This window comes from Hesperophylax consimilis, chromosome 18 (genome assembly GCF_061612785.1).
Source record: "Hesperophylax consimilis isolate HC1 chromosome 18, BYU_Hcon_1.0, whole genome shotgun sequence".
Lineage (NCBI taxonomy): Eukaryota > Metazoa > Arthropoda > Insecta > Trichoptera > Limnephilidae > Hesperophylax > Hesperophylax consimilis.
The window spans coordinates 9,832,709-9,860,202 of record NC_142853.1 but is presented as its reverse complement, the minus strand read 5'-3'; the positions used below and the strand labels follow the sequence as shown (position 1 = coordinate 9,860,202).

Here is a 27,494-nt window from a genome sequence, read left to right as displayed (position 1 = left end):
CTTTTCTCTCACTGCTTTGCAAGGTCGATAGAGTCCTGTTGGAGAGGTCAAAGGGTCACACTTAACCAGTGTCTCCCGACCCGGCCTTTACGCCGCATTCGCCACCAAGATTTAAACAAACCTCACCCCCCCATGAACCCGGGCACCCCTGCTAAGTTACCAAACGTAACCATTCATAATCGAAATGGGGTTAATTGTATTTGGTGACCAGGTCTTTATAGCCAAGTACTTCCACACATTCCTCTTCTCCTCCTTCCCCTCACCACTACCTTTAGACACGCAACATATCCCGTTTGGGGATACTACAGCCTCACTGGCTCCAAATGATTGGAAGCAGTTGGGAATCTTGTGCGTCATTCACATAAAAATAATGTAAGGGTAGTGCAGCTGCTTTTTAATTATTTATGATTCATTTGGTGAAACTTTTCAGTACAGAAATTTGGTAGACATGTTAAATTAAACACAAAAAATAAGGGTTAATAATATTCTTTCAGACAGTTATAGACCTAAGTCAATACTGTGCTCATATTATTTGTATAACCTGATTGGCATTTAAGGTGTTACGAAGAATGGATCGTTTGCCCTCGTATTGTGTTGGATGGAGGCCAAAGCTAACATCTTCACCACTGAACCGTAAATAACCTAGAAGTTTGATTTATACAAATATGTCGTCACTGATGTCGTCAATTTTCTTAAAACTTCTCGACTCTAGGCCTCAGGCCATGTTCTCAAATTCAATGTTTCAAAACCCTCCGTGCTTTGAAGTTTGTGTATCCTTTGGGGTCTTTCCAAAAAAATCTATCACAGACTGTACTTTAACCGCGTAACAATGAATTAACCAAAGAAGGTCATTGAAGTGTAACAAAAACAACGTAGGAGTGGGAACCGATCCCTGTGGGACGCCGAGAAGGCGGTTTTTTTAAAGTCCTCTGAGCCAAGGCCGCTCAAGAGCCTTGGAAATGTCAACCATTTTGGTTGTACTGTACCGTACTAGGGGGTCTAGCACAGTGAAATCGATAACTTTACAATATTGAATCGATAGTCGTAACTAATGATTTATTTAATATCAACGGTATAAATATACCATAAACAATGATAACATGTCACAGTTAAAATTGTAGAAATATTTAAAAATAAGAATAACAAATATATGTGGCATTTCATTGTGAAATGACATTAGAGAGTAAGTAAGTAAGTAAACAAGAGATACAAGTACATAAGTTTCTATAGTGCAAATAAGGTAGAATTAGATTAAATTAATATTGATTGAAAAGATTTGATAGCATAGCCCTCTTGTACCTACCTTGCGTGCAGTTAAATAGATCTGCCACATCTGCGTATCTATTACTAACTTCATGCAACCTAGGTACAAGCGAGTGTTTGGAATACTCAGTCCTGATATTGTTGCATTTAAACAAAATTTTAGAACGAGTAGCTCTCGTGGGTATATGAAATTCAATGAGGTTAATTAAATCAGGACTGTCTATACTACATGATGATGATCTTATACCGATTTCCTGAGCACGGTCGCGATGTTGATAGCCAGACCGATTTTGATAATGCAATAAATTAGACATTGAAACACTGGAGGAATTTTTTATGGTTTGTCATCGTCAAACGGCCACGTAAAAAAAACATATAAATTAAACAATGTCGAATTAAAATAATAACTTTAATATACATGTGCAGCCCGCACGAACTTTTTGACACTAAAAGGGAGTTAACTTGGTCATAACTAACTACTTTTGTTTCTCCGGGCTGGAACGGAATCAATTAATCAAGTCTTAGATGAATTAATTAAGTATAAGGATCGTGTTTACGATTTATTTCAATTCTAAGAGCTTAGTTAGTTCACTTCTATTCTTAATAAGAATGTTGTTTTGCATAACGAACGACATTATCTAAAAAAATGTGCATATCTGACAATTTAGAGGCTGCGCTAAAATCCTCGGCTTTTGTCAACCGACCGTCGGATATTCTGACCGTGCTCGCAAATATCGCTAACTGATAATAGTTGACATATTTCGTCAATATCGTATTGATATAGGGTTTTATCGATCTACCTGAGATAGATACCCTGGCAACGCCCCCAAACAAGCTTCACATTAGACCACATACCATTGAATCATGTAAAAATAACTATCTGCTCAAAAAATCGATGTTTTAACATGTTCAATCAATTCTAAAAGAAGTAAGAAAAAATTGAGCTTACTTCGAGAGTATATCCACGCCCACAATACACTTCTATAGGTTTCAGATATCGACACGTCCGAGCTATTGGCTTTTCGTTTATGAAAAAATATATGTTGACATAAAATGTTAACTATTTTGTGGGTGTATTGATAGAGGCAAAACAATATTTTAACGGTCATCAATATGTCCAAAACAACAAAATAGGCCTCATGAAGTGGTTGACAAAAACACTTTAATTAAACTAGTGTTTTTGTCAACCTTATTATTTATTGATAATTAATACTGTAGGCATCCATAATTCTTTGAAGAATCTAGTGAATAGAATTATATTATTCCCTTGTTTTCATATTACTTCAGTGTGAGAAACGTACAGTTTGATGATGTTAACTATGCAGTAGTATATAGATTATATTATTATTTAAATTAATAACATCATACAGTTACAATTTAAGATTTCTTATTTTAATACTTCTAACATTTGGCAGATACATCATTTCTCATGTCAAGCTGTGCTAGAACACCTGTTCTACAGTGTGGTATCTTGAACAAGTCGTGGTCACTAAGGCTGAAGTTTTTTATTTGTGATGTATGGTAATTAGGTTGAGTTGTAAATCGATAGATGGCGGTAGACATAAAAACACCCATATGCATAGTCGGTTCCTCGAGACCTCCTCCACTCGACCTTAGTCGAGGTCACCTCAAGGAAATCTTAAAAACTCCCTTGAAATCAGTATGTTCAGTTACGGCTTCACCCTCCAGTGAGGAACCTCCAGTAAGTCGAGTTGAGGTTGAGTGAAGGAATGACGTCATTAAATTTCTTATTATTATGTTGGCAAACTGTAGAGAATATGTTTATGGTTCACTTTTTTTATCTATGGGCTGTCTTCCTCTGAGATTGTGTTCTGTTTCTGTGGTGCTATCTGTCAATTCTGTTATTCAACTCAACGAACTCAACTGTCGAGTGCGAAGATAATTTGGTTAATTTGATTTCGTTCGTTTAGTGAGACAATTGTTATGGCCGGGAGGCAAGTTTTTAGTGAAATGGAAAAGGCGTGCTTGAGGGAATTAATTATAAAGTATAAATTGAACACCACGGGAACAATCGGGGCAGGAAATCCGAATGTAAACAAAGTAGCATGGGTCCGGCTTACCGAAGAATACAATTCTATTGAAAATAACAGCAAAGTAAGTAGAATACTTTACAATTTTATTTATATATTTAACTACTACCTATAATCTTATAGCCTATCCTAAATAATGTTGTTTATTTCAGAGAACAGAAGTCCAACTTAAAAAATGCTGTGATAATTTGAAGACAAGGAGGAAGCAAGTCCTAGCCCTAGAAAAAAGGGAACGAATGAAAACTGGAGGCGGGGCATACATACCTACACCGAGTTCCCAGGACATTGACGATGCCCTTCAAGACCAGACTGATGTGGAGATGCAATTTGTCCGTGACAGTGACTCTGTGCTAGATGAAAGTCAATGTAATTTGTGTTACTTTTCTCCCTGTAGAGTTATTAGTTCCCTTGAGATAAACAAATTTTAGCTTCAATACAATATCATTAAAATATTTCAGGTATTGAAGTGGTGGATGAAATGCAAGATTTCCATCATGTTCAAGCTGCAGGTCAAAGTCTTGAGCAAGAAAGCATCGAACTTGGTTAGTTTATTTATGCTTATATTTGTCATTAGTACCTAATACATATATTTTTAAACTTTTGGATAAACATGAGATATATCTTTTGACAGGACGATCTGTGGAATCTCCTCCTCGTCGACCAGAGTCACAATTACCTGACCATGGTGCTCAGGCAACTCAAAGACAAGGTGAGGTTTTGGATTTTATTTTATATTATACAGTGTGTAACAAAAAGGTAGTCATATTTGAGGGCATGATCCTGCTAGGGTCATATGTTTGTATGATGAATACTGACATTTTTACCTGACTTATGGATGTTTATATTTATAATGTGTTTATATCAAAGACAAAGTATTTATGTAGAAGGTATTAACCATCCAGAATCTACAACACAAGCATGTAGTTGTTACAGTAGAACTGATGGCGCTCTGTGTACAATTTCCAAAATAAAAAAAGTATTATTTATTTATTAATGTACATTAGTAATTAAGGGAAACTCATTGGTACGTGATCAATCTGCAATTGTGTATTTACTCATTTCAGGTGCAACAAATACACGTGCCCGTGTTATTACGGAAGAGTTCAACCTTAGAAAAGCTCAATATGATAAAAATCAGCGAATGGATGAAGAGCTACATAAATTGAAGGTTGCTGAACAAGAGTGGTTAGTAAAGGCGGCACAAGAAAGGTACAATAAGGCTCGCCTGGAGAGAGAATGTGCAGAAGAGCTTCTCCGTTTAAACCAGGTCCAACGGGAGGAGGCGGAACTTAGGTTACAAAAGTTAAAAAAATGATTTTTAAAATTTTATTTATTTTATTGTTGTTGTGTTCTACAGAAAAAATAAAAAAATATAACACAAACCATTGTGTTTAAATTTTGAAATTTTATTAAAAATAATTAAGTAAAATGTCTTATAATAAAGTTATTTCTAATAATGCTACCACGTTCATTTTCCTGTACCACAGGTAAGGCAATCTCTGGTTCTCTTAGTGGCTCTGGCAATTCTTCATTCGTTTGTATACTAATATTATGCAAAATAGCACAAGAAACAATAATATTTGGAACAGTTGTGATTTTGTTTTGCAGTTTCCTGCTTAGGCATGCAAATCGCCTTTTCAAAACACCATTAACCCTCTCTATGATGTTTCTTGTGCTGATATGTGATCTATTATAACGCTGTTGTGGTGGTGTTTGAGGATTGAGAATCGGGGTAAACATGTAAGATGTTTGGGCATATCCATTGTCACCTAACAGTATACCACTATTTCTTAGGTCACCCTCTTCAAATCGCATCCTGCATCGACTGTTGGTAAATATACGCGAATCATGTACAGAACCTGGCCATCTTGTCACTATGTCATATATTTCCATATGTGGGCCGCACACAATCTGAACATTTAAAGAAAAAAATCCTTTTCTGTTCCGATAAACTTCTCCATTTTCCCTCCTTGGGTTCTTGATTGGTACATGTGTACAATCTATAGTACCAACAACGCCAGGAAATCCAGCCTGTTGATAAAATTTTCTTTTAACATCTGACCTCTCGTCTACATTGGGAAATTTAATGTAGTGTCCGATTTTCAATGCAAGTGCTTTAGATATTTTAGTAACTATTCGAGATACCACAGCTTGACTCAGTTTGTGGAGATCTCCACATACAATCTGCAAACCAAACAAACAAAATCATATAAATTGTTTGTGTTAAAAATAGATTATTAGAAGGTAGGTATACATATATTTGCTTGCATCACAATACCTAGGTAAATAAATAAAGTTGTACCTAGCCATGTGTATTGTGTACTCACCTGAAAGTTCCCTGTGGCATAAAATCTCACTGCTATGAGCAGCTGCAACAGAGGTGGTATTGGAAGACCTCGGTTATTGGCACTCGGTGTTAAATTCAAAAGTGGCAAGAGGACATTTATGATTGTATCTTTTCTAAATCGAAATCTTCTTCGGAATTCCACATCATCAAAATATTCCAGCGGATTTTCTGCATCCCGTAAATACCGCTTTGTAGGACGATATTGGTACAAATCTTCATAAATGTAGTCAATAAAATCATGGAAATTATTCATTATGCTAATTAACCTCAGAAATAATGTGGTTGCGCGCTGTTAACAAGCTTTGAGGAGGCCTCAAGGTAGATCGCGATGTACCTTGAGTTTGACAGTTCATTACTCGACTCGACTGAGGAATTTGCTCAAGTCGAGGATAGTTTTTTCAATTCTGCATACCAACTTTATCCTTGAGGTTGAGTCGAGTCACAGTCGAGTGGAGGAAATCTCGAGGAACCGACTATGCATATGGGTGAAAGCCTCGCCGATATTGGGAACGTTTTGGGGAGGTTTTCATGCACGTTTATATTTTAGACACCTATATTGGTCATTCTAGTTTAATGTGACTACCGCAGCCATCGGAGCAAGTAGGACTATGGCATCAGTAATCGGGGTATCCTGTGAGGTTCAGGGGAGTAAACAAAGGGAAGAATATGGGAAGGGGATGGTGAAAAGAGGAAGGAAACGTTTCAATTCAGATTGGTGATTTTTCACCAGGTCGATATAGACAGTATATATTATAAGAACTAGAACCTTTTTCATCGTTAGCTATCGGCATAAATATACTAAATTTAAATACTTTTGTTAAAAATAATCATCTCAATTATTTTCCACAAAGCTGACAACAAAATTGAAGCTGGCGGCAAGTCGTCCTTATAGTGAAAAGATTTAGAATTTTTATAGGTTTTCAAATTGAATGATTGTTAAAACTTTTAGAGTACTGCATTGTAGGATATCTTATAACAAAATAAACCTAGAACTACATCTGGCTGTCTGCCAAGTTATCCATGTCAAACTGAATGCGAAATATCGTGCAGTCATTTTTAATCATAAAATACCAAAAAATAAATATTATAAAATCTCTTGTTCAGATCATTAAATGCTGCTATTAGCACGTAAATCGAATATTAACCACAAATCATATTTACATTATTAAACACATAACGTGTAACAGCAAGATACGGTCCATTGTTTACCCACTGTTAGTGGAAGGATCAAAGAAGGTGAAGCCTCATTTCAGACGTCAATGATGATGACGTCTCGAGTGGTATTTTAGGCTGTAGAAGCGTGAGGCTATATCTACCACCGTCAAAATTCCCCCACACTCATTGTAAGGATTCTTTGTGTTTTCAAAAATCATCTTTGGACACTTTGATGACTAGAAAATTTGATAAATATTTTAATGGTTAGAGGTTTCGGAGAGTGGTGAGATAATTTTTAAAATATCCAGAATTAAGAAAAAATAGATTAGAAAATAACTTTTAGACGTAGTATATGTAATAACGCAGTTAATAACCAATAAATTTTGATTTTGAGTATTGCTGATTTATTAAAAAAAAAATTTCAATTTATTCGCTATCCGGTTAAAAATGGGATTGCAGGCCGTTTCCTGGTAAATATTTAGTAAAATCCTAAAATATCATAAAAACAAATATAATAAATAAATGGGAAAATATTGTGATTTTTTATGAACACGTGTTCTGCCATCGTGATAATACATTACTCTTTTACTAAAATTTTAATAGTAAACCGATCAATTCATTCGTTAAGGGCCTGCAATCCCGCTTTTAACCGTATTACGAATAATTTTAAGAGATTCATAATAATTAGAAATTCTCATTTTTCTCTCTGTGGCATTGAGAGAGATAAATATTTAAAAGTATAATCGGTACCTACTCCAGCAATTTATTTTTATATCATTATAGCTTTAGTCCCAGCTACCCTAAGCTAGTGTGACTACGAGAAGGAGACGAAAAGAGGAAGGTCCGGAAAAATCATATCATCTTATCAGGTTAGTCCTATGAAGCAGTACGAACACTCAAATGTTGACCTCTGTCATAAAGATATTTTCAAAGCTTTTACTGAAAATGTAAGCCAATTCATTTACACCATGAGCTATGGAGCTTGGAATGATATCCATCTATTTATCAAGAGAATGGAACAAGAAGCAAAACTATTATTTTTCTTTCAATTATTGTTCAATAACAACAATTAATATGAAGTTATTTCCCAGTTTTGGGAGGAGTCTGATTGATTGATTTTCAAAAATTAAATTATTTGACAAATTGAAAATGTTGAAATTTTTCAAATTAACTGTCAATATTTATCAGTTATGCTGCATCCTTTACGATTACTCATTCTTATTTGATCAGAGGCTTTGTAAAGGTGCCTGTCGATAAAATATAATTCGATATTATTTACTTCGATAATTGACCGATTATTTTTGATTTAGCTGTCGGGCCGCTTCGTGTTAATGATTTAATTTTTAATGAGGACCTGTCAAAATAAAATTTCATCCATCCTTGCTTTTTTAATATTGACTGCCGATATTAATTATCTATTTATTTTAATTACCGAAGACCATAAGATATCTACATTAGACTAATGGGGAATAAAAAAATATAAACGATTTAAATGTGTGTTACCTAATACTTACCTTCCAACGTATCAAAGAAAATATTCGTCAGAACAAATTAAAGAGTTTTATATTCTGCTTTCTGTGTTGCCTCAGTGAATGATACTAACGATCAAACATTGCTTCAAGTTTCTTGAACTATGTTTGTTTAGTGAGTAGGTCCATCAAGGGTTTAGGTTTGTTGTCGTTTAACGCGAATTACCGTAACCCAACGTTAAGCGCATATTTTAACAGTTGCAGCCAATTAAAACTCTTAAAATATCGGATATTTTGGACATATGGTATAATTATCAGTATCGACCTTTTAATGTGAAACCGTACAAGAGTCCCAATTGCTCTCAACCATCTGCAGCCAGTGAGACTATGGTATCCCCAATTGGGGTATCTTGATAGGCTGAAGGCAGTGGGGAGAGGAAGGAGATAGGTAAGAGGAAGGTGGGGAAGTACCTGATAATTCATATCTGGTCGCCAAATATGGCCAAAGCCATTTCAAGCAAAGTTTCAATTCCGATTGATTGTCTTACTCCAGGGCTACTGAGAGTATACACTCTCTAACGTGCCGCAAATATTTCAAATATAATTTTTAATTAGTACATTGTGAAATAACACAAATTACCTAGTCAGATTCAGAACACGAAACAAATAACAAACAACTGTGAAATTGCTTTTCTTGTGTCGTGTATAGATCTGAATCGTCAGGTACTTCCCATTCTACATATTTCCTCACAATATATTACCCTAATTAGGAGTCCCATAGCCACACTGTAAAATAACAAAAATGTTCTCACCAGAAAACGCGAAAAAACACAATTATCAACTTTAATGAGTATAATAATAATAATAAAAATATATAATTCATTTTTGTTTTACCATAAAATGTACTTTTCCCGTGTGTTTTATTATTTGTTCTACTAAATATTATTTTGTTATTCTTAAATAAATCATGTACGACTACCATAATACGGGCATGAGCCTAGTATGTTAGTTGGACAATCATCAAAATTGTAATCTTTTAAAATTTATAAAATAAAAATGTTAAATTATTGTAATTTTGCAGTCAATTGCTTATATTATAGGCTTCATTAAATTAAAGTTTCACAGTTTTGTACTGTGCTAATGTAGTAACGTCTACCAAGAGCTAAATAAATTTACTCAATAAAACGTCAAAATTCGTGTTTGGGGTGTTAACTACAGGGTTGTCAACTTCAGCTCAAACTTCTGAATGAATGAGTTAGTATGAACACGTGTTCATACAAATACTGATCTTGACATACTGATATTATCGCATTTCGTCATGATATCTATTAGGAAAAGAGTTCGTGTTACACGTGTTCTCGATATATTCTGAAATATTAATATTATATCAGGAAGTTGGCATGCTATAACTATTTTAACTAGTAATTATCATTTATAATAAGTTGGTATCTGTGTATCTTTCATTTCATTACAACATTTTTTTCGGTGCACTTGTTACATTCTTATTTATTTTAAAACTCTCCGTTTCATAGCATTAACACTATTTTAATAAGATAATAATAACTAACATAAATAAAGTAGCATTTCTTACAAACAAAAATTATTTAGCGCCAAAAGCTTTGTCCCGCAAAATCATCAAAATCCGCCACTGTGCGCCGGACCAAATTTTAAGCAATGTTGAAATTTGTCGCATGAGAATGTGTCGTTTTAACAAATCATTATCATGTTCAACACCTCGGCTGAACACCATTATTTTCTGACACAGCACTCCCAAAGATGACATTTGACCATTGCACGAAGATAATATTTTAAAAAAACATTCGTGACCATAGACATATGAATAATGTCTGTGTTCGTGACACAAGAAATCAGAGTATATCTCAGGATAATTATTTTTATATGGTAAAAAAAATAAAAGTCTTATCAATAAAATCCATAGTTACTGCCTCCATGCTCGAGGGGTAACACTCTCGACTAGAAAGCTGGAGGTTGCGGGTTCAAATCCTGTGAATTTCTGTGATTTGTTTATGTTATTTCACAAACTGCTCATTTAAAATAATAAATATTATATTTGAAAGATACTGTCAGTATCGCCCAGGTGTAAGACCACCATTCAGAATTGAAATGATACTTTAAATGGCTTTTGCCTGTGATTGGTGGCCAGATCTGAATAACCAGATACATCCCCACCTTCCTCTTCCCCAGCCACACAACATATCCCAATTGAAGATGCCTTAGTTTCACTGGCTCCAGAAACTTGGGAGCAGTTAGGACTCTTGCGCGGTTTAACATTAAAAAAAAATTTGCACAAAAAAAATCAAACATTGTTTCATCCCTGTAACAAATTCAGTGTTCCTTTCTAAAATCTACCCCAAGAACATAAAATTCGCTTCGCACGCTAATCTAATAACACACCCTCTAACGGGGCAAAAATGACACAGAATAATAAAGTTTGATGACGTGAAATGTTATTAAATAAACGCATTATAGAATAAACAAACCCGTCCGCCGATATTAGTACACGCGCGTAATTTAATATGGCCGTGATTTATCTATGGAATATTGTCTTTGGTCTGTTGGTGGGAGAACGAGCTTACGCGCGCTTTTTCTTCCAAGGGGAAAGCTTCGCCGCGCCGTTCACAGATGGCAGCGCATGGAGTCTTGGGAAATTAAATTTCTTGTTTTATTTTTGTTTTAGTGACATAACAATGATTGCGCGGAGAGAGTTTCAAGATTGTATCAAAATTAAGATAATATTTTTTTAATCAGACAATCTTATGCTATGGATAAACAGAACAAAATTACGGGAAAATAACAAAGCAAAGCGTTTCGCGCCGTTTGCGGTTGCTTTGTTCCTTTTCCGTAATTCGTGGCTCGGATGTAAAATGTGTATATTAAACATCGATTATACTCGTACATACTGCGTTAGAGATTAAAATTGCGATTTCAACATTATTGTCAAAATATTAAATACATAGTATATTTAAATAGTTTGATTTTTATAATGATGCGAAATTTTGTCTATGTTAACCGAATATTCTTTTCGCAAGAATGTAAAATACACCTAATTAAATTAAAGGTGAAAATGTTTCCACCATATCTTAAATTAGTACATTATATACAATGGCTAGGTACATAGATACTAATAGATTCTAATGTAAACATTTAAGGCGATGCCATACGTAATAATGCAAAATCATGTGTTTTTAAATTAAATACTGCGAGTATAATACATCTTGGCCTTTGAAATAATCGAGTATTTTTTAGATAAGTCTTTTTATAAGCCCAGAAAAAAATAATGTACAAGGCCTATGAAAACAGCTTTAAAGTTCAAAATCTCCTACTTACGAACCCATTTTCGGTTATGATTTTATTGTATAATGTGGAAAATTAAGTAATTTATAAAATGATCGAAAAAAAATTAAATATTTATGTCTGAACATCCACAAAATAAAATAAAAGGCACTTTTTGGACATGTTTTTTTCTTGCATAAATCAAAACAGGCGGATGGTTTTAATTAACGGCGGGAATTTAAACCTTATCACCATCTACGTAAGGGTTGTTATTGATAGCGGCTCAATTAAAAATATTAAACGACGTAGTGCATTGTCCAAAACATTTTAACAAGTTTCGCAATAAGTTAAGTTACAAACTACATCACCTATTTAAATATTATAATAATATTTGTTTTTTATGTGAATACCACACAAGAGTCCCAACTGCTTCCAACCATCTGGAGCCGGTGAGACTATGGCATCTCCAATCGGGGTATGTTGTGAGACTGAAGGTAGTGGGGGGAAGGAGATTGAGTAGAGGAAGATGGGGAAGTACCTTTTCAGATCTGGTCACCAAACATGGCCAAAGGCATTTTAAGCAACGTATCAATACTGAATGGTGATCTAACACCAGGGCGATACTGACAGTATCTTCCACTCTGGAACGTGCAGCAAATATACCTTATATTATTTTTAATAAAATATCGTGAAATAACACATGAATCAATCAAAATTTACCTGCGACCGCCGGATTGCTAGTCGAGAGCCGTAAAGGAAATAAAAGGAAATCAAATGAAAAAAAAGTAATTTCTCGAATATAATTATTACCTTCGTTCAAATTAATGACACTCGTATTATGATTAGTCGAATAATATTTTTTTCAATCGATTATTCAATGTATGCAAGTACAGAATTTTGAAAAATTTGTCTTAATTATTTGGCGTCAACTGCCTTTGTTATTTGGCGTCAAATACCTTCATTATTTGGCGTCAACTATCTACATTATTTGGCGTCAACTACCTTTATTTTTTTTCATTAACTACCTTCATTATTCGGTGTCAACTACCTTCATTATTTGGCGTCAATTATATACATTATTTGGCGTCAACTAACTTTATTATTTGGCGTCAACTACCTTCATTATTTGGCGTCAATTATCTACATTATTTGGCATCAACTACCTTTATTATTTGGCGTCAACTATCTACATTATTTGGCGTCAACTACCTTTATTTTTTTTCATTAACTACCTTCATTATTTGGTGTCAACTACCTTCATTATTTGGCGTCAATTATATACATTATTTGGCGTCAACTAACTTTATTATTTGGCGTCAACTACCTTCATTATTTGGCGTCAATTATCTACATTATTTGGCATCAACTACCTTTATTATTTGGCGTCAACTATCTACATCATTTGGCGTCAAATACCTTTATTATTTTTCGTCAACTACCTTCATTATTTGGCGTCAATTATCTACATTATTTGGCGTCAACTACCAGTCTATTAACGAGGAGGACAATAAAGGTCATATGTACTAGGTATGTATACAAATAATAATACGTCTTGCTAAAAATTATAGCATGGTTACCAATTATTGTATTTTTCGCCGGTACATGCCTCCTGTTTTATGTCCATCAAAATTTCACAACAAGTTTACCACCCTGTAGATTCCCAAAAATGTTAGATAGCTATAGAGTGATATTGTTACGCGTGATTACCGATTATCATGTCCCCTTCAAAACTTCAAACTCTTATAAAGTCACACCGCTGATAGATCCATGGAAGCTTCTCTTTCCTTCTCATATATGGTAAATTGCAACAGAAAGAGAGATGACTCAGTGGTGACTCTCAGTGGTAATACCATAAAAACTGAGCAACTGTTGGACCCTCGTAAAAATAATGCAAATTTTTTTATTGCATTAGCGTTTTGTTTCACTTTGTTGCCATTGACATTGTGACGTCACAAATCACGAGATGGAATTAACCGACCATGATTGTAATACGTTTATGTAAATTAATCGAATTACTCTTCCCCTAGATGATGAGGGGAAGGGGAGGGGAATAAGAGGGGTAAGGGAAGGGCAAGGAAAAGGGAATGAAACGACAAAGTGTAAGCAGAGCATTCCACTGTATTGTAAAAGCGTGTTTGTATATAGTTTGTATCGCAGTAATTATATTAGTATGAATTATGATTTATTGTGACATGGACACGAGCGCTTCCGTTTGACTAAACCCGCTTCGGTACACGAGCGAAATTGGGAACGAACGAATCCAAACATTTTATTTATGTTTTAGATTTTTATTTATATTTACATTTACAGTGGAAAATGGTACAAACGTGAGGGCGACCATTCAAAATTCAAACGCGGTAGTTCTCAAATATAACAATTTATTTGAATTTCGATTTTGTTTTCTGGATTTAAAAATAAAAAAAATAATGTGAAACCGCGCAAGAGTGCCAACAGCTCACAACCGTTTGGAGCCAGTATTATTAGGAATCTCTTCAAATTATTAGTAATACGGTAAGAAAACGGAATTGCAGGCCTTTAACGAATTAATTAACAGTTTTCATTACAATGTATCAGAAAACCTGTTAATTCATTCGTTGAGGGCTTGCAATCCCGTTTTTAACCAGATTACCAATACTTTTAAAAGATTCTTAATAAATTATCAACACTTATTTTTTCAGTGTATGTACGTGTAATATATAATGTAGAAATGGTCGCTATTGTTCAGGGCCGTCAAGTAGGTACCCACCTAACATGTCATTTTGAATGTACTCCAATTATTTTCCTATTAAAACTGAAATCAGTTTCAATCAGTTTTTCAACCATTCAGCGTTCATTATCATGTTTTAATCCACAGCCAATAAAAGGGCTGCATTTTAACCGTTGTGGAATTTTAGTAATTAATGGACATTCCTTTTTTGAGTGTTGTTCGGAATTTAAATAATTTGTGTTTAATTATTCGAGTACCTGCCCGGATTCAATTATTTTGGGTTTTAATTATTTTTCGCTTCCCTAATTAACGGAGCTACTTCTTTTAATTTGAATTTACGTGTTCTGCATCCGAATGAATTATTTGAAAACCAATAACAACTTAAATAACACCTACCCATGGTTAAGACATTCATCATTGCACTTGCAACATTTTCCACTGATGATTATATTGATAATATAGTCAGGCTATTTTTAACCAGGGAATTTTTTGATTTTTTCAATAATTTCTCTTTTGTTTTAGTGAATGTATGAATGCAAATCATGGAACGACATCCGATCGAGCTAAAACTCAGCAGATATACTCGTTGTCGGTGACAATGCATTATTTCAACCTTCGGTGAGAATCACGCCTACACACGCGAACATGTACGCCTCTTTCGGAAATTGAATGATATTACGGCAGTTAATATAGGAAATAAATGTCAGTCCATCCAAATTAGATTTTGCTAAGTTGTTCAGCGCCATTTTACGTTTTAAAATTCTCAGCAGTTACGAGCAAAGCCTTGGGTAGTAAGGTTCAATAATCAATTAAACCAAAAAAATAATGTATATTTATTTTTAATACATCTATTAACAAAAGTTTATGTAGTATATTAAAAAAAAACTTTGTTTTTTACGTGTTGATTTGTAGAGTAATTAATAAATTGAAATATATGTTTTAATATTAAGTACCTACCTGCCTATATCGTGAATTTCGTATACTTAAGTACTAATAGTAAAATGGTAAGTGTGTAAAATAAATAAAACAAATTCATTACAGTACCCAAATACTTACATAATCTATCGAATCTATTCGGTAAGGAACCCCACGACATAATATGAATCAATTCATTTAATTGAAATTTGTTGCGATCATTTGTGGGCGGGCGTAACGGACACTAGCAATGGATAGTCGGCTTGTTTTAATGTAGATTTTATGGTTAATGTCTAATGTTAGTACAACAATAGAAAAACCCACAAATATTGTAACAAAAATATGATTGATGATAAAATTAACTATAATGATCTAATCACATTAAAAGCATTTAGCTATGGTTTTATATTTCTATTATTCTCCGAACGTAAAATGGAACCTTCGCGTGTTATTTTGAAGTTTTTAATAAAGAAGGTAGCCTGCTAACTAATACCCTTTGTGTGGAAAACGCTGCATAAAGAATTTAATAGTAATTAGATCCCTCGTAAATGTTGCACGAAGCCTCATTCGCACAAGGAGTATTTGCGCTGTGTTACTTTCACAATCATATGAAAAAGTTGTTGGTACAAAAATTAAAATTGATTAAACTATAGAAAATGTTACAGATATAGTTAATTAATTTCTTATTGACAATGTATATTAAAATTGTGAGTTACGTGTTAATGTGTATCTAGTTCTCAGAATAATAGGCTGTAGTTACTGCAACTTCGTTTCTACCTCAGAAATCGAAGTTTAAATGCCACGTTTTTGGTAAAGTATTATTTAAGGGTGAAAGAATTGTAAAATAATCCAACTTTTTGGTCACAGCTGATTTTATGTAATTTTAATTGAATGTTTTGAATTAAAAACACAAGAAAAATAGAAATTTTTATTGGATGGTTGAAAATTAACCAAGGAATCCACCCATTTGTCACATTTGATGAAAATGATTTTTGGTGACCTTAACTTTTAACATCGAAAAAGATGTACATTTTGAAGAGGAAGATAACACTAAAAAGTGTAAACGAAACATGAAACAAGACATAGAAAAAGAAAACGGTAAAGTTGTCATAAAAAAAGTCAATAAGTATCCCTTATAAATAAAAATTTGATATGTTTATCCGATACGCTATCTAGGTTATCAATTGTTTAGTTTCATTTATTAGTATCATCATTTTTTTCAATGATATATTACATTTCTGAATACAACCTTCAAATGTTATTATAAGAATGTTTATTTGTTAGATAGTTTAGATAGATAGGTAACTAAATACTTAACTTAGGTCCAAATCGTAATAAATTACAGAAACCACAATTCAGCTCACAGCTCCAATAGAAAATAAATCGTCCCAAACAGGGGCGTAGTCACTGATTCGTATTTATTTGGTAAATAAACGGATTATGGGTAGTAGAATGTAGAAGCATTGTAGACAAGCCGCTTTTCTGCTGGGACCGTGCCATAACTTACTCCGCACCGACATAGATGTCACTACAATGCGAGCGGGGAAATTTTTATCAAATTTGCGGGGACTCCCAGCCGCCAAACTGAAATTTACTGCCGCCTGGCGACTAACGGGAAAACTATTTTTTTAATAAGATTCTGAATTGTAGGGTGGTTGGGAAGAATAACTAAGTGACCTATATATCATACAAATCTACCACATTTTTGATGTAGACATGTAGTTAGTATTTTTATTTATTTAGATAGATAAGTAACTACACTAAATAATTACCGTATAATATTATTGAAATTGAGATAGTTATTGTATTAAAATTATATAACGTATTAAAATTGAGATAGTTGGAACAAACGCCAAAATATTATGCCAAATATAATATCTAGTTAGAATTCAAGAGTAGCCAACATCGGCCAAAAGGATATTACCTACCCACTTACAGCATATTATCGATGGTTGCTAAAGATTTGTTTACATCATTTTTTGCATAACCAATTCAATAGTTAATATACTCTTAATGAGTTTGATCGGTTAGTGGCCAAGTCTTCTAAAGCGTCGGGTTCCTACCCAGGCGTCGCGGTTTCAATTCTCTGCTAGCTCCAACATTACGTATACACGGTGTCTGGAATCTCGTAGTATGAGCGTGAAACTGGTGAGAATTCTATTTTTTTTTTACAATTGAAAATATTTTTCGTCTACTAAAGAGTTAAAAAAAACTTCAGGAGCCAGATCTATGATTCGACGCATTTGAAAAGGCCGCTATTAAACAGCTTAAAATTCTAACATCATACTCGATTTACTCGAAAACCAAAATTCAAATAAAAAAATGTCATACTACAAAACCGACTGCAAATGAGTTGTAGATTTACCAGTGTCTCGCATGTACTACGGTTTTCAGGACACTGTGTGTAAGCTATATTTTACACGGAGAAAAATTAGTATTGCTGATTTATTAAAATCCTGTTCAAAATGGGATCGCAGGCCGCTTCCGTATAAACTTTTAGTACATTCAAATATATCAGAACACGTTTTCATGCATCTGCCATGTCTTAATAATGGTCTATGACAAAATGCGAAAATATTTAATTTCTAATGAACACTTCGTGTTTTACTGAAAGTTTACTAGAAAACCTATCAACTTATTCGTTAAAGGCCTGCAATCCCGTTTTTAAACGATTTTTAATAAATAAGTCATATTTTATAACAGTAAGTTTTTTGCCGTGAATTCTTATAATGATATAAAATTATATAATTGACTTGGAATTGTCTGGTTATTCGTTAAGGCGATGCACTACGTCGTGTAATATTTTAAATTGAGCCGCTATCAATAACAACCCTTACGTAGATGGCGATAAGGTTTAAATTCCCGCTTAACACCACCCGCCTGTTTTGATTTATGCAAGAATATAACATCACCAAAAAGTGTCTTTTATTTTATTTTGTGGATGTTCAGGCATAAATATTTAATTTTTTTCCGATCATTTTATAAATAATTTAATTTGCCACACTATACAATAAAATCATAACCGAAAATGGGTTCGTAATTAGGAGATTTTGAACTTTAAAGCAGTTTTCATAGGCCTATACATTATTTTTTTCTGGGGTTATAAAAAGATTTATATAAAAAATAGTCTTTTATTTCAAAGGTCAAGATGTATTCTACTCGCAGTATTTAATTAAAGCATCTGAAACATTTCTAGGCGACCAAATTTTCAAACCCAAAACACATGATTTTGCATTACTACGTATGATATCGCCTTAACCGAGAACGTTTCCCTCTCTTTTCAAATAAAGTGAGAAAAATTAGATTTGATAACAACCAAATTGAATTCCGCGCTCATCTCAAAGAAGTGCAAGCATATTTTTTTAAATAATTTTAAGACATCAATTAGTTGCAGGATGTAACACATTTGCTTACTTTTCTCAGTTGTTACTTGCGTGCGATCAGTTAATCCCTTTACGAATCGACATTCTCATTTCCATTTAAATATTTTTAACAAAGTAACAGGCATCTAATGAAGTGTTTGTTATCCATTGTAGTGCGTGTTTTAGGACAAAGGGGTGAGCACTGTGAGCAGCGCGCCACGTGCCGCCGCTGGCCGCAGGTTCTCTCTGCCTACCCCGCTACTGACGGCCCGACGTTGCTCGGTACCTAATTGGGATGGACACGTGTCAGGGGTGGAACCACGTGGCATCACGTGGCCGGACGGTGATTTACCTGTGGGTGGCTTAGTGATCATTAAATTAAAAAAATTAAATGTGTGGATTTATTTATGTTGCAATATGAAATGGATGTGATATGGACGGTTTGGACGGTAACAAAAAATCAGTGATCTGGGGTTCACGAAAACAATTCGTTGACTATCAAAATAACTTATTTTAAAGTTTGAACATTATGTGAATAGTGATGGAGACACGGCACAGTCAGAGTCATGCAAAAATAGCAGACGAACATGTATATAAATAAAAAATAAAAATAAGTAAGAAAAAAATATGAGACGATATTTTTATGAATGTGCACGAAATAAGGAATTTGTGTAATAGTTGTTTGGCGTTCCATCCTTTCTGCCTACTCCTGCGGTGAAATGGCGTGATGGCTAGTAAGCCTAAACATTGTTTGATCATGATTATAATTTCCAGAAGTGTTAAGAAGATAATTTCAGTATCACCCTGGCACAAGAGAGAGATAAACTAAATTAAAGCGTTCTTTTACGTGCCTTTCTGTATAAAACCATTGTATTGATTATTAAATTTGTTAAAATGTTGGTTACGGCACACTATCTAAGAGATATTGTGATTAATTTATAGTTAAGGCAAAGCTTAATGCTAAATCATTATTTTGATTAATCTTTAAAACGAATTGGTGTACATTGTGAATGCCAAAAAATATGCTTTAGATAAATTAAATGTTTTCATATCGTTTCGCTTGAGTAGAATACAAACAAAAAAATAAATTACTCAATAAAAAATATGTATAAATTTTATAAAATGCTTTTATGAGTGAAATCTAAAATCAAATATACCCAAGAGATGCGTCTTCCTTTTTAAGAATCATTTATAATAAATTTGTTATTTTTTTGTACTTATTTCATTTCCAAGAGCCAATGGTTGGCAAACCCTGTCTATTAGCACTAAAATATCAATCCGCTTACAGCAAGTGCACGAACCTTGAGAGGCGCACATGCGGGCTAAATCGCCGGTTTCCGAGCCGATGGACAAAGATACCGATTATACAGTTCGCCCGTTGTTTGTGGATTAGGGGGTACTTAGTTAACCGAGGCGTTTATTGCGCAAGTACTTAGCTTAGACGAGTACCAACCTAGACAAATTGCCCGTTATGGATATTGTGTACCAAAATAATATTGTACGAGTTTATCCATTCGATGGTTGTTGATTTAGGATTAGATACCTACAGCGACATCAGACTAATACCGGGGATTTGCTCAATGCTTATACTATTTCTGACTAACTTATTACTAAAATCTTAAATGTTTCTAGAGAAATCTCTACAGATATGTGTCATTTATATTTAAGATTAATAAAATAAAAATTGAGAAATTTATAAAAGGTTTTTCAACCGTAAAATAAGCGGTAAACATCATATTTTATTTTTCAAGACGACGAATTAGTAATTTGCCGATGGATCCCTCTAGAAAAATTTGAAATTTTCATAATACGTTCATCAGAAATAATTTAAATACACCTTACGGAAAAATCGATCTTCTAGACCTGCTAGGGCAAAGTTGACCTAAGGTCCTTCCATTACGTCGGGCCGCACGTCGAATATTGTTTTTACACGACTCCATCACTTATGTCGTTAAGATTTCCACTTTATATTTAAGGGAAGATTCAACATCAGGTTTGTCCAATACGTAGGTACTTAACTTACTTTAGCCATTGTTTCCTGGCATCATTTTTAGTCTCCGGTGAAATTTTTGATGTTTTTTTTCAGCTAAAAACATAAAAAAATAGGTAGGTATTGTACAGTTTGGGTTGGGCGTTTTTGTTGTTGTTTTATTTTGAAAAAAAAAACAATACAAATAATTCACTGGAGACCAACATTTCCACATTCTGCCTCCTAGGTGGGGTTAATGTATAAAAATATTTTTTTATATGTACTAATCTTACTATATATTTTTTAATACTTCTAAATTGAGGTTATTATTTGCATATACAGGGTATTCCAATAAGAGGTGTTATTTTGAATAGCCCGCTATTTCGGTAGATGTTACTTTTGAAGCTGAAATTTTTGGACATTTGACAAGTAAAAACTACGTCATTAATAAAAATGGAACGATACACGCTTCAAAAACGCATTGAAATTATTAAAATTCACTTGAGTGAATCAAATGCAAATCATCTTGAGTGATGAGGCCCATTTCCACCTCGGTGGCTTCGTCAACAAGCAAAATTGTCGCATCTGAGGCTCTAAAAACCCAATAGTTATTGTTGAAAAGCTTCTCTATCCTCAAAGTGTGACTGTTTGGAGCGGTTTATGGTCCGGCGGAGTCACTGGACCTTACTTTTTCGAAAATAAGGCTGGAGCAACAGTTACGGTGAATGGATTGCGCTATAGAGAGATGATTAATGATTTTTTATGACCGAAATTGGATGGTATTGATCTGGACAACGTTTAATTTTAACAAAACGGCACTACGTGCCACACAATGCAACGAAACGATTGAACTTTTACGATTGAATATCAAAATAACACCTCTTATTGGAAAACCCTGTATATATATATCACTAATTTACGCTCTCTATGAGATGTGTGGGATTGCACAAACTGTCCCACATTTCGGAATAAAGAAATTATTACTATCAAATCGACCATACATTGGAACAAGTGCACAAATTTAATAGAGTTAACTTTAAATCACATCATAAATACATCTATTAATAATGCAACAAAACGTTTTCTCACATGCATAATAAATAATAATGCGCTTCCCACCCTCTTCAACTATTATGACAGTGTTATTTAATAACACACCGATGATAGCGAACTACATTTGCAGTGTACAGTGAGTGTTTAGGGTGTAGGTGTAGGTACCAGTGACCGGTCACCCCTAGAGAGCATTGTAGTTGCTTGTTACTGGTAACCAACCCTTAGTTGAATATTAAAAAATAAAATAATCACCCCGCAGTACAGTGGGACGTTCGCTTAAATCAGGGAAGCGCGCATGTGATATAATTCACGACTAGTGAATATGAAAAGCTGGGTGGTTAGAATGTATCTTATTATAGTGAAATATAAAATGTATTATTATTAATCTGTCATGTTTATTAAAAATCTCGTGAATTTGATATTAATTGAATGTAATGAAAGTAATGTTATATTGTTAAGCAAATTGTTAAGCAAAACTCGTTAGTGCAAACCCTTTCATGACTATTTACTGAAAACTTATGACTTCCTGATTGAACTAGGTATATAATTATGTGACTCCGTTCAAATTGTTTCTTATAAATTCTTTTTATATTGCATTAAACCAAGAATTACAAGCACAATATGCATTTAAGCGAAAAATGATAATGATATATTAAAATTGATTTATAGATGTACGCAGACAATATACAGATACAATAATGACAATAAAAAAACCATTACTGATTGTTCTGATAGGTAAATTATTTGAAAATCAAATCATCGAAATCAATTTTTCAAAATACAGGCATTTTTTCAAAATACACATTTCTCGAAATCTCAATTCTTCGATATAAACATTCGGTGAAATCTCCAGACTACGCAAAAACGAAAAATTTTAACAAAATTAGAAGAAATGAGAAATTCGAAGAATTGCTTGGTCAAAAAAACGTAGTCTTAGAATTGATTTTGGAGAAGACGTTACATACCGCTATAAATTATTAAACAGAAAAGAAAGACAAACATTCCCGGGATACGAATAACTTGACAATATATCTCCTATTACCATCACATTAAGCGGAAAATGTTGCTTGTTTGGCGATGGAGGACTTAGCCAGTCGAGTAATTGAACACACTACGCCTGGGTAGGACCTACACGCGATTTCAACTCTGGCACCAACCGGTTTTTGTTTTATTTATTTTACTGTCTGAAGATTTGCGAACTTATATTTAGGTATGGCGTTATACGATTTCGTTTTGTTCTGTGAAAATTACATATTTATTGATATTGATTTAAGCATAAATGATTTTTTTGTTAGAATGTGGAAATGCGAAAAAGAACAATAAAAAATCCTTTCCGCTGTGTGATTTTTTGAAAATGTATTCAACCGTCGTATTTGGGGTTAGACAGTACCATTAAAATGCACTCAAACTATGTCATTTAAGCCAATACAGTATAACCATTAACCATCTTAAAAAGAAATAACTCAAGTAGTTGTTATCTTGTTTGTAATAACCCTGTACTTAAACGCACGGGAAAAGGCCAAATAGAACAATTCGGGCTGTGATCACGTTTTGGGGGGGCCTTTTGCCCAGGACGCAGTCAAATATCACTTCCATCGTTGTATCATGTACAAATTGGATATCATATAATAAAATAATAATCATTTTGATAATATCCCCATCACGTGTATTAATCAACCTAATGTAACAAAAATAGTTTTTGAAAAGGTTTCTTCATAGAAGTTTGTAATAAAAACATTGTGCATGCTAGATGCTTGACTTGGTTAAGACGAAGTTTAATGCCAAATCACTATTTTGATTAATCTTTATAACGAATTGGTGTACATTATGAATACCAAAAAATGGTTCCATGATAACTCAACACAGTGACAATTCAACACACATTTAAAAAGTGATATAAAGAAATAAGAAACGATGAAAAAAAATTAAACCTAACCTAACCTAACCTACATAACCCAGTTAATAAATTTTTTGTTTCAAATCTTTCCATGACTTTATATAACTTTTTAAAGATGTGATGAATTATCATTTTGATGATTTATCCGGTCACCACCAAGAATATACACATTTCTGGCATGTAGCTTCCTCTTAACGGAGAATCCAAGTTCAATGCCTATCGATTTGCCAAAATTTTTCCTTTTTGTGAATACCGCACATTAGCCTCAATAATTGCCCCCATGTGTCAAGAGCCAGTGGGATTACGGCATCCCCGATTATGGGATTTATTGTGAGGCTGAAAGGATTGGTGTTGGAAAAGAAATGTAAAAGAGGAGGTTGAAAAGAGCCTGGCTATTCAGGTCTGGTCAACAAATACGTCTAAAGCCGTTTCAAGCAGCATTTCGATTCTTAATGATGGTTTTTCACAAAGGCCATAATGGAGTATGTGATTGAGTCGTAATTAATATCTTACAATTAGTGTAATGTACGTAAATCGGAGACTATAACTGATAGTGTTCGTATCTCTTGTTCGCAATATCATGGAATACAACTGTACCTACATAAGGGAATAAACATACTATCAATTTTTGTATTAATCTTGTTCTTAACAGAAATGCTTGATTTAAACAGCTTACCAGCTAAAAAATAAATTTAATATAAACATTTTTTTATGTTAATCTCTGGAACTATACTTAATCCACCGATGTTGAAAGAGGTTAACTTACGTGTGCCTAACAAGCATTCTCATGCCTCTTTTATGCTCTGTGTGAGTAATTTCGCCAATTAACAGAGCCACTCAACTTGTTTACGATTGTGCATTGACCATCGAAATTTTCAACGTCACTTACAGACAGTTTAGCAACTATGTTTTCTTTTCTTTTCTTTTTTAGCGAGACAGTCTATGTCACTCCGCAGTAGGTTTTTCATCTCTGGCTTTCACCATTGAAGTAATAATCATGTATTGTTTCATAGTGCTTCCACACAAACGAAGTATTGAATTCCGTAAGTCTAAACTTAAACTTTAGGGTGCACAGTTTACACCCGCGCTGTGCAAGCGGGTTCCCTACAGAGCATCGGACCATCCCAATTTGATGCATGTCATAACATAGTAAAACTACCCCCTTGACCATTTTGTCTTCTTCTTCGTAATATACTGGTGTATAACCGTTTTATGGAGAAAGTGAAGAAATAAACAATAAAAAATAAATAAAAGAGATTCCATGGGAATTGTTAGTCCATTGGTTTGTTTTCCGTTTTTTGTTTGTTAGTCAGTTTTGGTTTGTTTTCCGCTCAAATATTTATGTTGTCAAATTATTTTATATTTTATTTCTTTTAAACAAATGTCACTACACCTTGAATGAATACCTTACATGAATTAAATATGTCTGTTTTTTTCTTTTATTTACTGTTATTTATTTTTATTTATTTGTTAACATGTAATTGTTGGGTTTTGTGATATAATGTGTATTTGTTGGGTTAGCTGGAAGAAATAGGTTGTAACCATAGACATATGAATATTAGTAGACCTGCCCTAAGAGATTAAAAGCGTATTATCCCCACTCCCCATACCGGTTCCATTGGAGCCGGCTGTGCTCGCGTATGGCCTCAAGTGAAATTTGAAAACGTGACGTCATCATTCTTGTGCGAACTATGGTCGAGGCATCATCGGTTCATTTTATGAAATAACACTGCAAAATGTTGACTTGTGATATGAAAACTTGTAAAAATAGATGTGAAAAAGAGAACAAACCCAATTGTCGTATTACATTCCATAAGTAAGCATTATTTTACTTTATTTTAAGCTTATTCACACCGTATTATATGGATCAGTTTTAGAAACATATACTATCACATCACAATGTAGCGATTCTCAAGTGTGCTCATCGTTGTTTACTGGGGTAAGTAAATTATGAAACATTTGTAAAAGTGTCTTAACTAAATACTCTGAAACTAACTACGACTCTGAAAATAGAAGCTGCCTTACTTTGCCGAATTTGGACTTCGCAAATTAGTTCATAACGTGGCGAGTAATTTGCGCTCCCATGTAAAAATGTCTATTCATTCAAAAGCAGATTTTACTTTTAAGAACTAAATGGTGATATTATAATGCGAGATGCCTATTTACTGTCAGATTGATTTATTGACGAATCACAGTCAGCCTTACCTCCTTCGTTCTTCAACAGTTGATTTTACCCCTCGCCATTATCTTCTCGTCTATTAATTCCTATGTCTGTGGATGTAACCTATAAGTTATACCCTTTGTACTCTTTTTGTGCAATAAATATTTTTTTAATTTTAAATTTTTATGAACGTATTATTCACACGCGTGGGTGGATTTATAAGAAAAAATATTGTAGTAAATAGTAATTTATTAATGTTTGGGCTCACTGCAAGTACGCTCCTAAGAGAAAACCGCCACTGACAAAAACCTCAACAATATGCTGACCATGAAATGAAAGCCATTATCAATAAAAATTTGATAAGTCTTTATGCATCCCATCCTCGTTTTCTTTCCGCCTAACAAAAATCCTTGCTAGATGCATGGACTCCGGTCCGGGCGTCGAATTAACAAAGCGCTGATAATGCCTAACTCCTATCAGTCCTAACACATCGCCCTTGAGATTATTTTTCTCAAAAACGGCGCTTCAAAAATATACAAATCATCCGAATTACAGTGATCACCTACGTAGGCGTCTATTGGTTTTGACAAGTGGCGTCAAAATTTTACTCGCGCCAGGCGACGATTCGCTCACGGCCGGCCCTGGCTAAAAGGGGCACAGTCTAACTGGCTCCAAGCAGTTAAGTTGAATAACTGGGATATTAACGTACAAACAAAATGAACGAGAAACTTTTAACTGGCGGAAAATAAAACTACCAAACTAAAAATCTTATTTGATTGAATCAAAGGGCGAGACAGTTGGAAGGACAGTTACGTTTAGGTATATGTATTTGAATAGGCCACCCACTTGCACTTAATAATCTGTTTAACATTCATAACGGCAGAAAAGACAAGACGTTAATTATCCAAACAAATGCGACCCATCACCCCATAATGACTTGACTGGGGTAGCAACTTTAACGGGCCCACCCCTGCGCACAGTTCAGGGGTGCTAAAAACCTGTTTATGACACCGAAAAAAAACATCGAGATTACTAATTGTTTTTCTTTATCCTATAATTCTATGAAACATATCGACCAAGTATTATCTAGACAGGGCGTGTGAACTTTGAAATTAACACCATTACCAAAAATATTGGTTAAGAAAACATTTGTCAAAAAGATAGTGTATTATCTCGTAGTCGAAAGATCGGAAAAAGCATAGCTTTTTACCTTTTGTTCGTATGCACGGAGCAAATTTTTTCTACTTAAAAATAAAATTTTCAATGTCATTTTTCAAACACGAATATGAGCCAGTCAGCAATATTTTAGGAAGGGCTCTCACGGGCTAATCAGCTTCGATATATTAAAGTAACAATTGATAAACATTTTATATTTCTTTCCAGTAAAACAACTACGCCACGCCACATATTACGACAACAATTTTGCCACAAAATGAAAGATCATCGATAGTTTCGCGTACGTTTTAAGAACCTTATACTACAAGTTTACATCAAGTTGGGTTGATAAGTTCATTTCTATATCTTGCAACACGATGCCTTTCGGCCTTGCTGTTGGCAGATAAAATTAAAAAATTATAACACGAGATTGAGCAGTAAATGTATGCTCCGTTTTATATTGTAGGGCATTTATATATAGGCTTGGAATTCGACGGGGAGTTGTATTATGAAATTAGGTACTTTGAAGTGGTGTTATTTTAGATTGACATTAGGTATGAGGAGGTTAATCTATTTTTATCATATATCAAAGATAAAATATACCATTATTATTTAAAAATAAAATGAGTTTTTTAAAGTTCTGTCAAGTTGTATTACGTGTTGTATTATCGATTTAAAAATATTATACATTTTAAG

At 33.9% G+C, this 27,494-nt stretch overlaps 1 protein-coding gene and 1 long non-coding RNA gene across 4 annotated transcripts in view; one reads left to right on the top strand and one right to left on the bottom strand.

Annotated features, from left to right (window-relative positions):
• The window catches only part of LOC149415332 (uncharacterized), a 209,848-nt gene that overhangs the window by 55,527 nt on the left and 126,827 nt on the right, over positions 1-27,494 (bottom strand). The gene's annotated exons all lie outside the window — the stretch shown is intronic.
• LOC149415334 (uncharacterized) lies at positions 3,788-4,480 on the top strand. Its single transcript, XR_016303770.1, has 3 exons — positions 3,788-3,856; positions 3,946-4,023; positions 4,379-4,480. It is a non-coding gene; the product is annotated as an uncharacterized LOC149415334 (long non-coding RNA).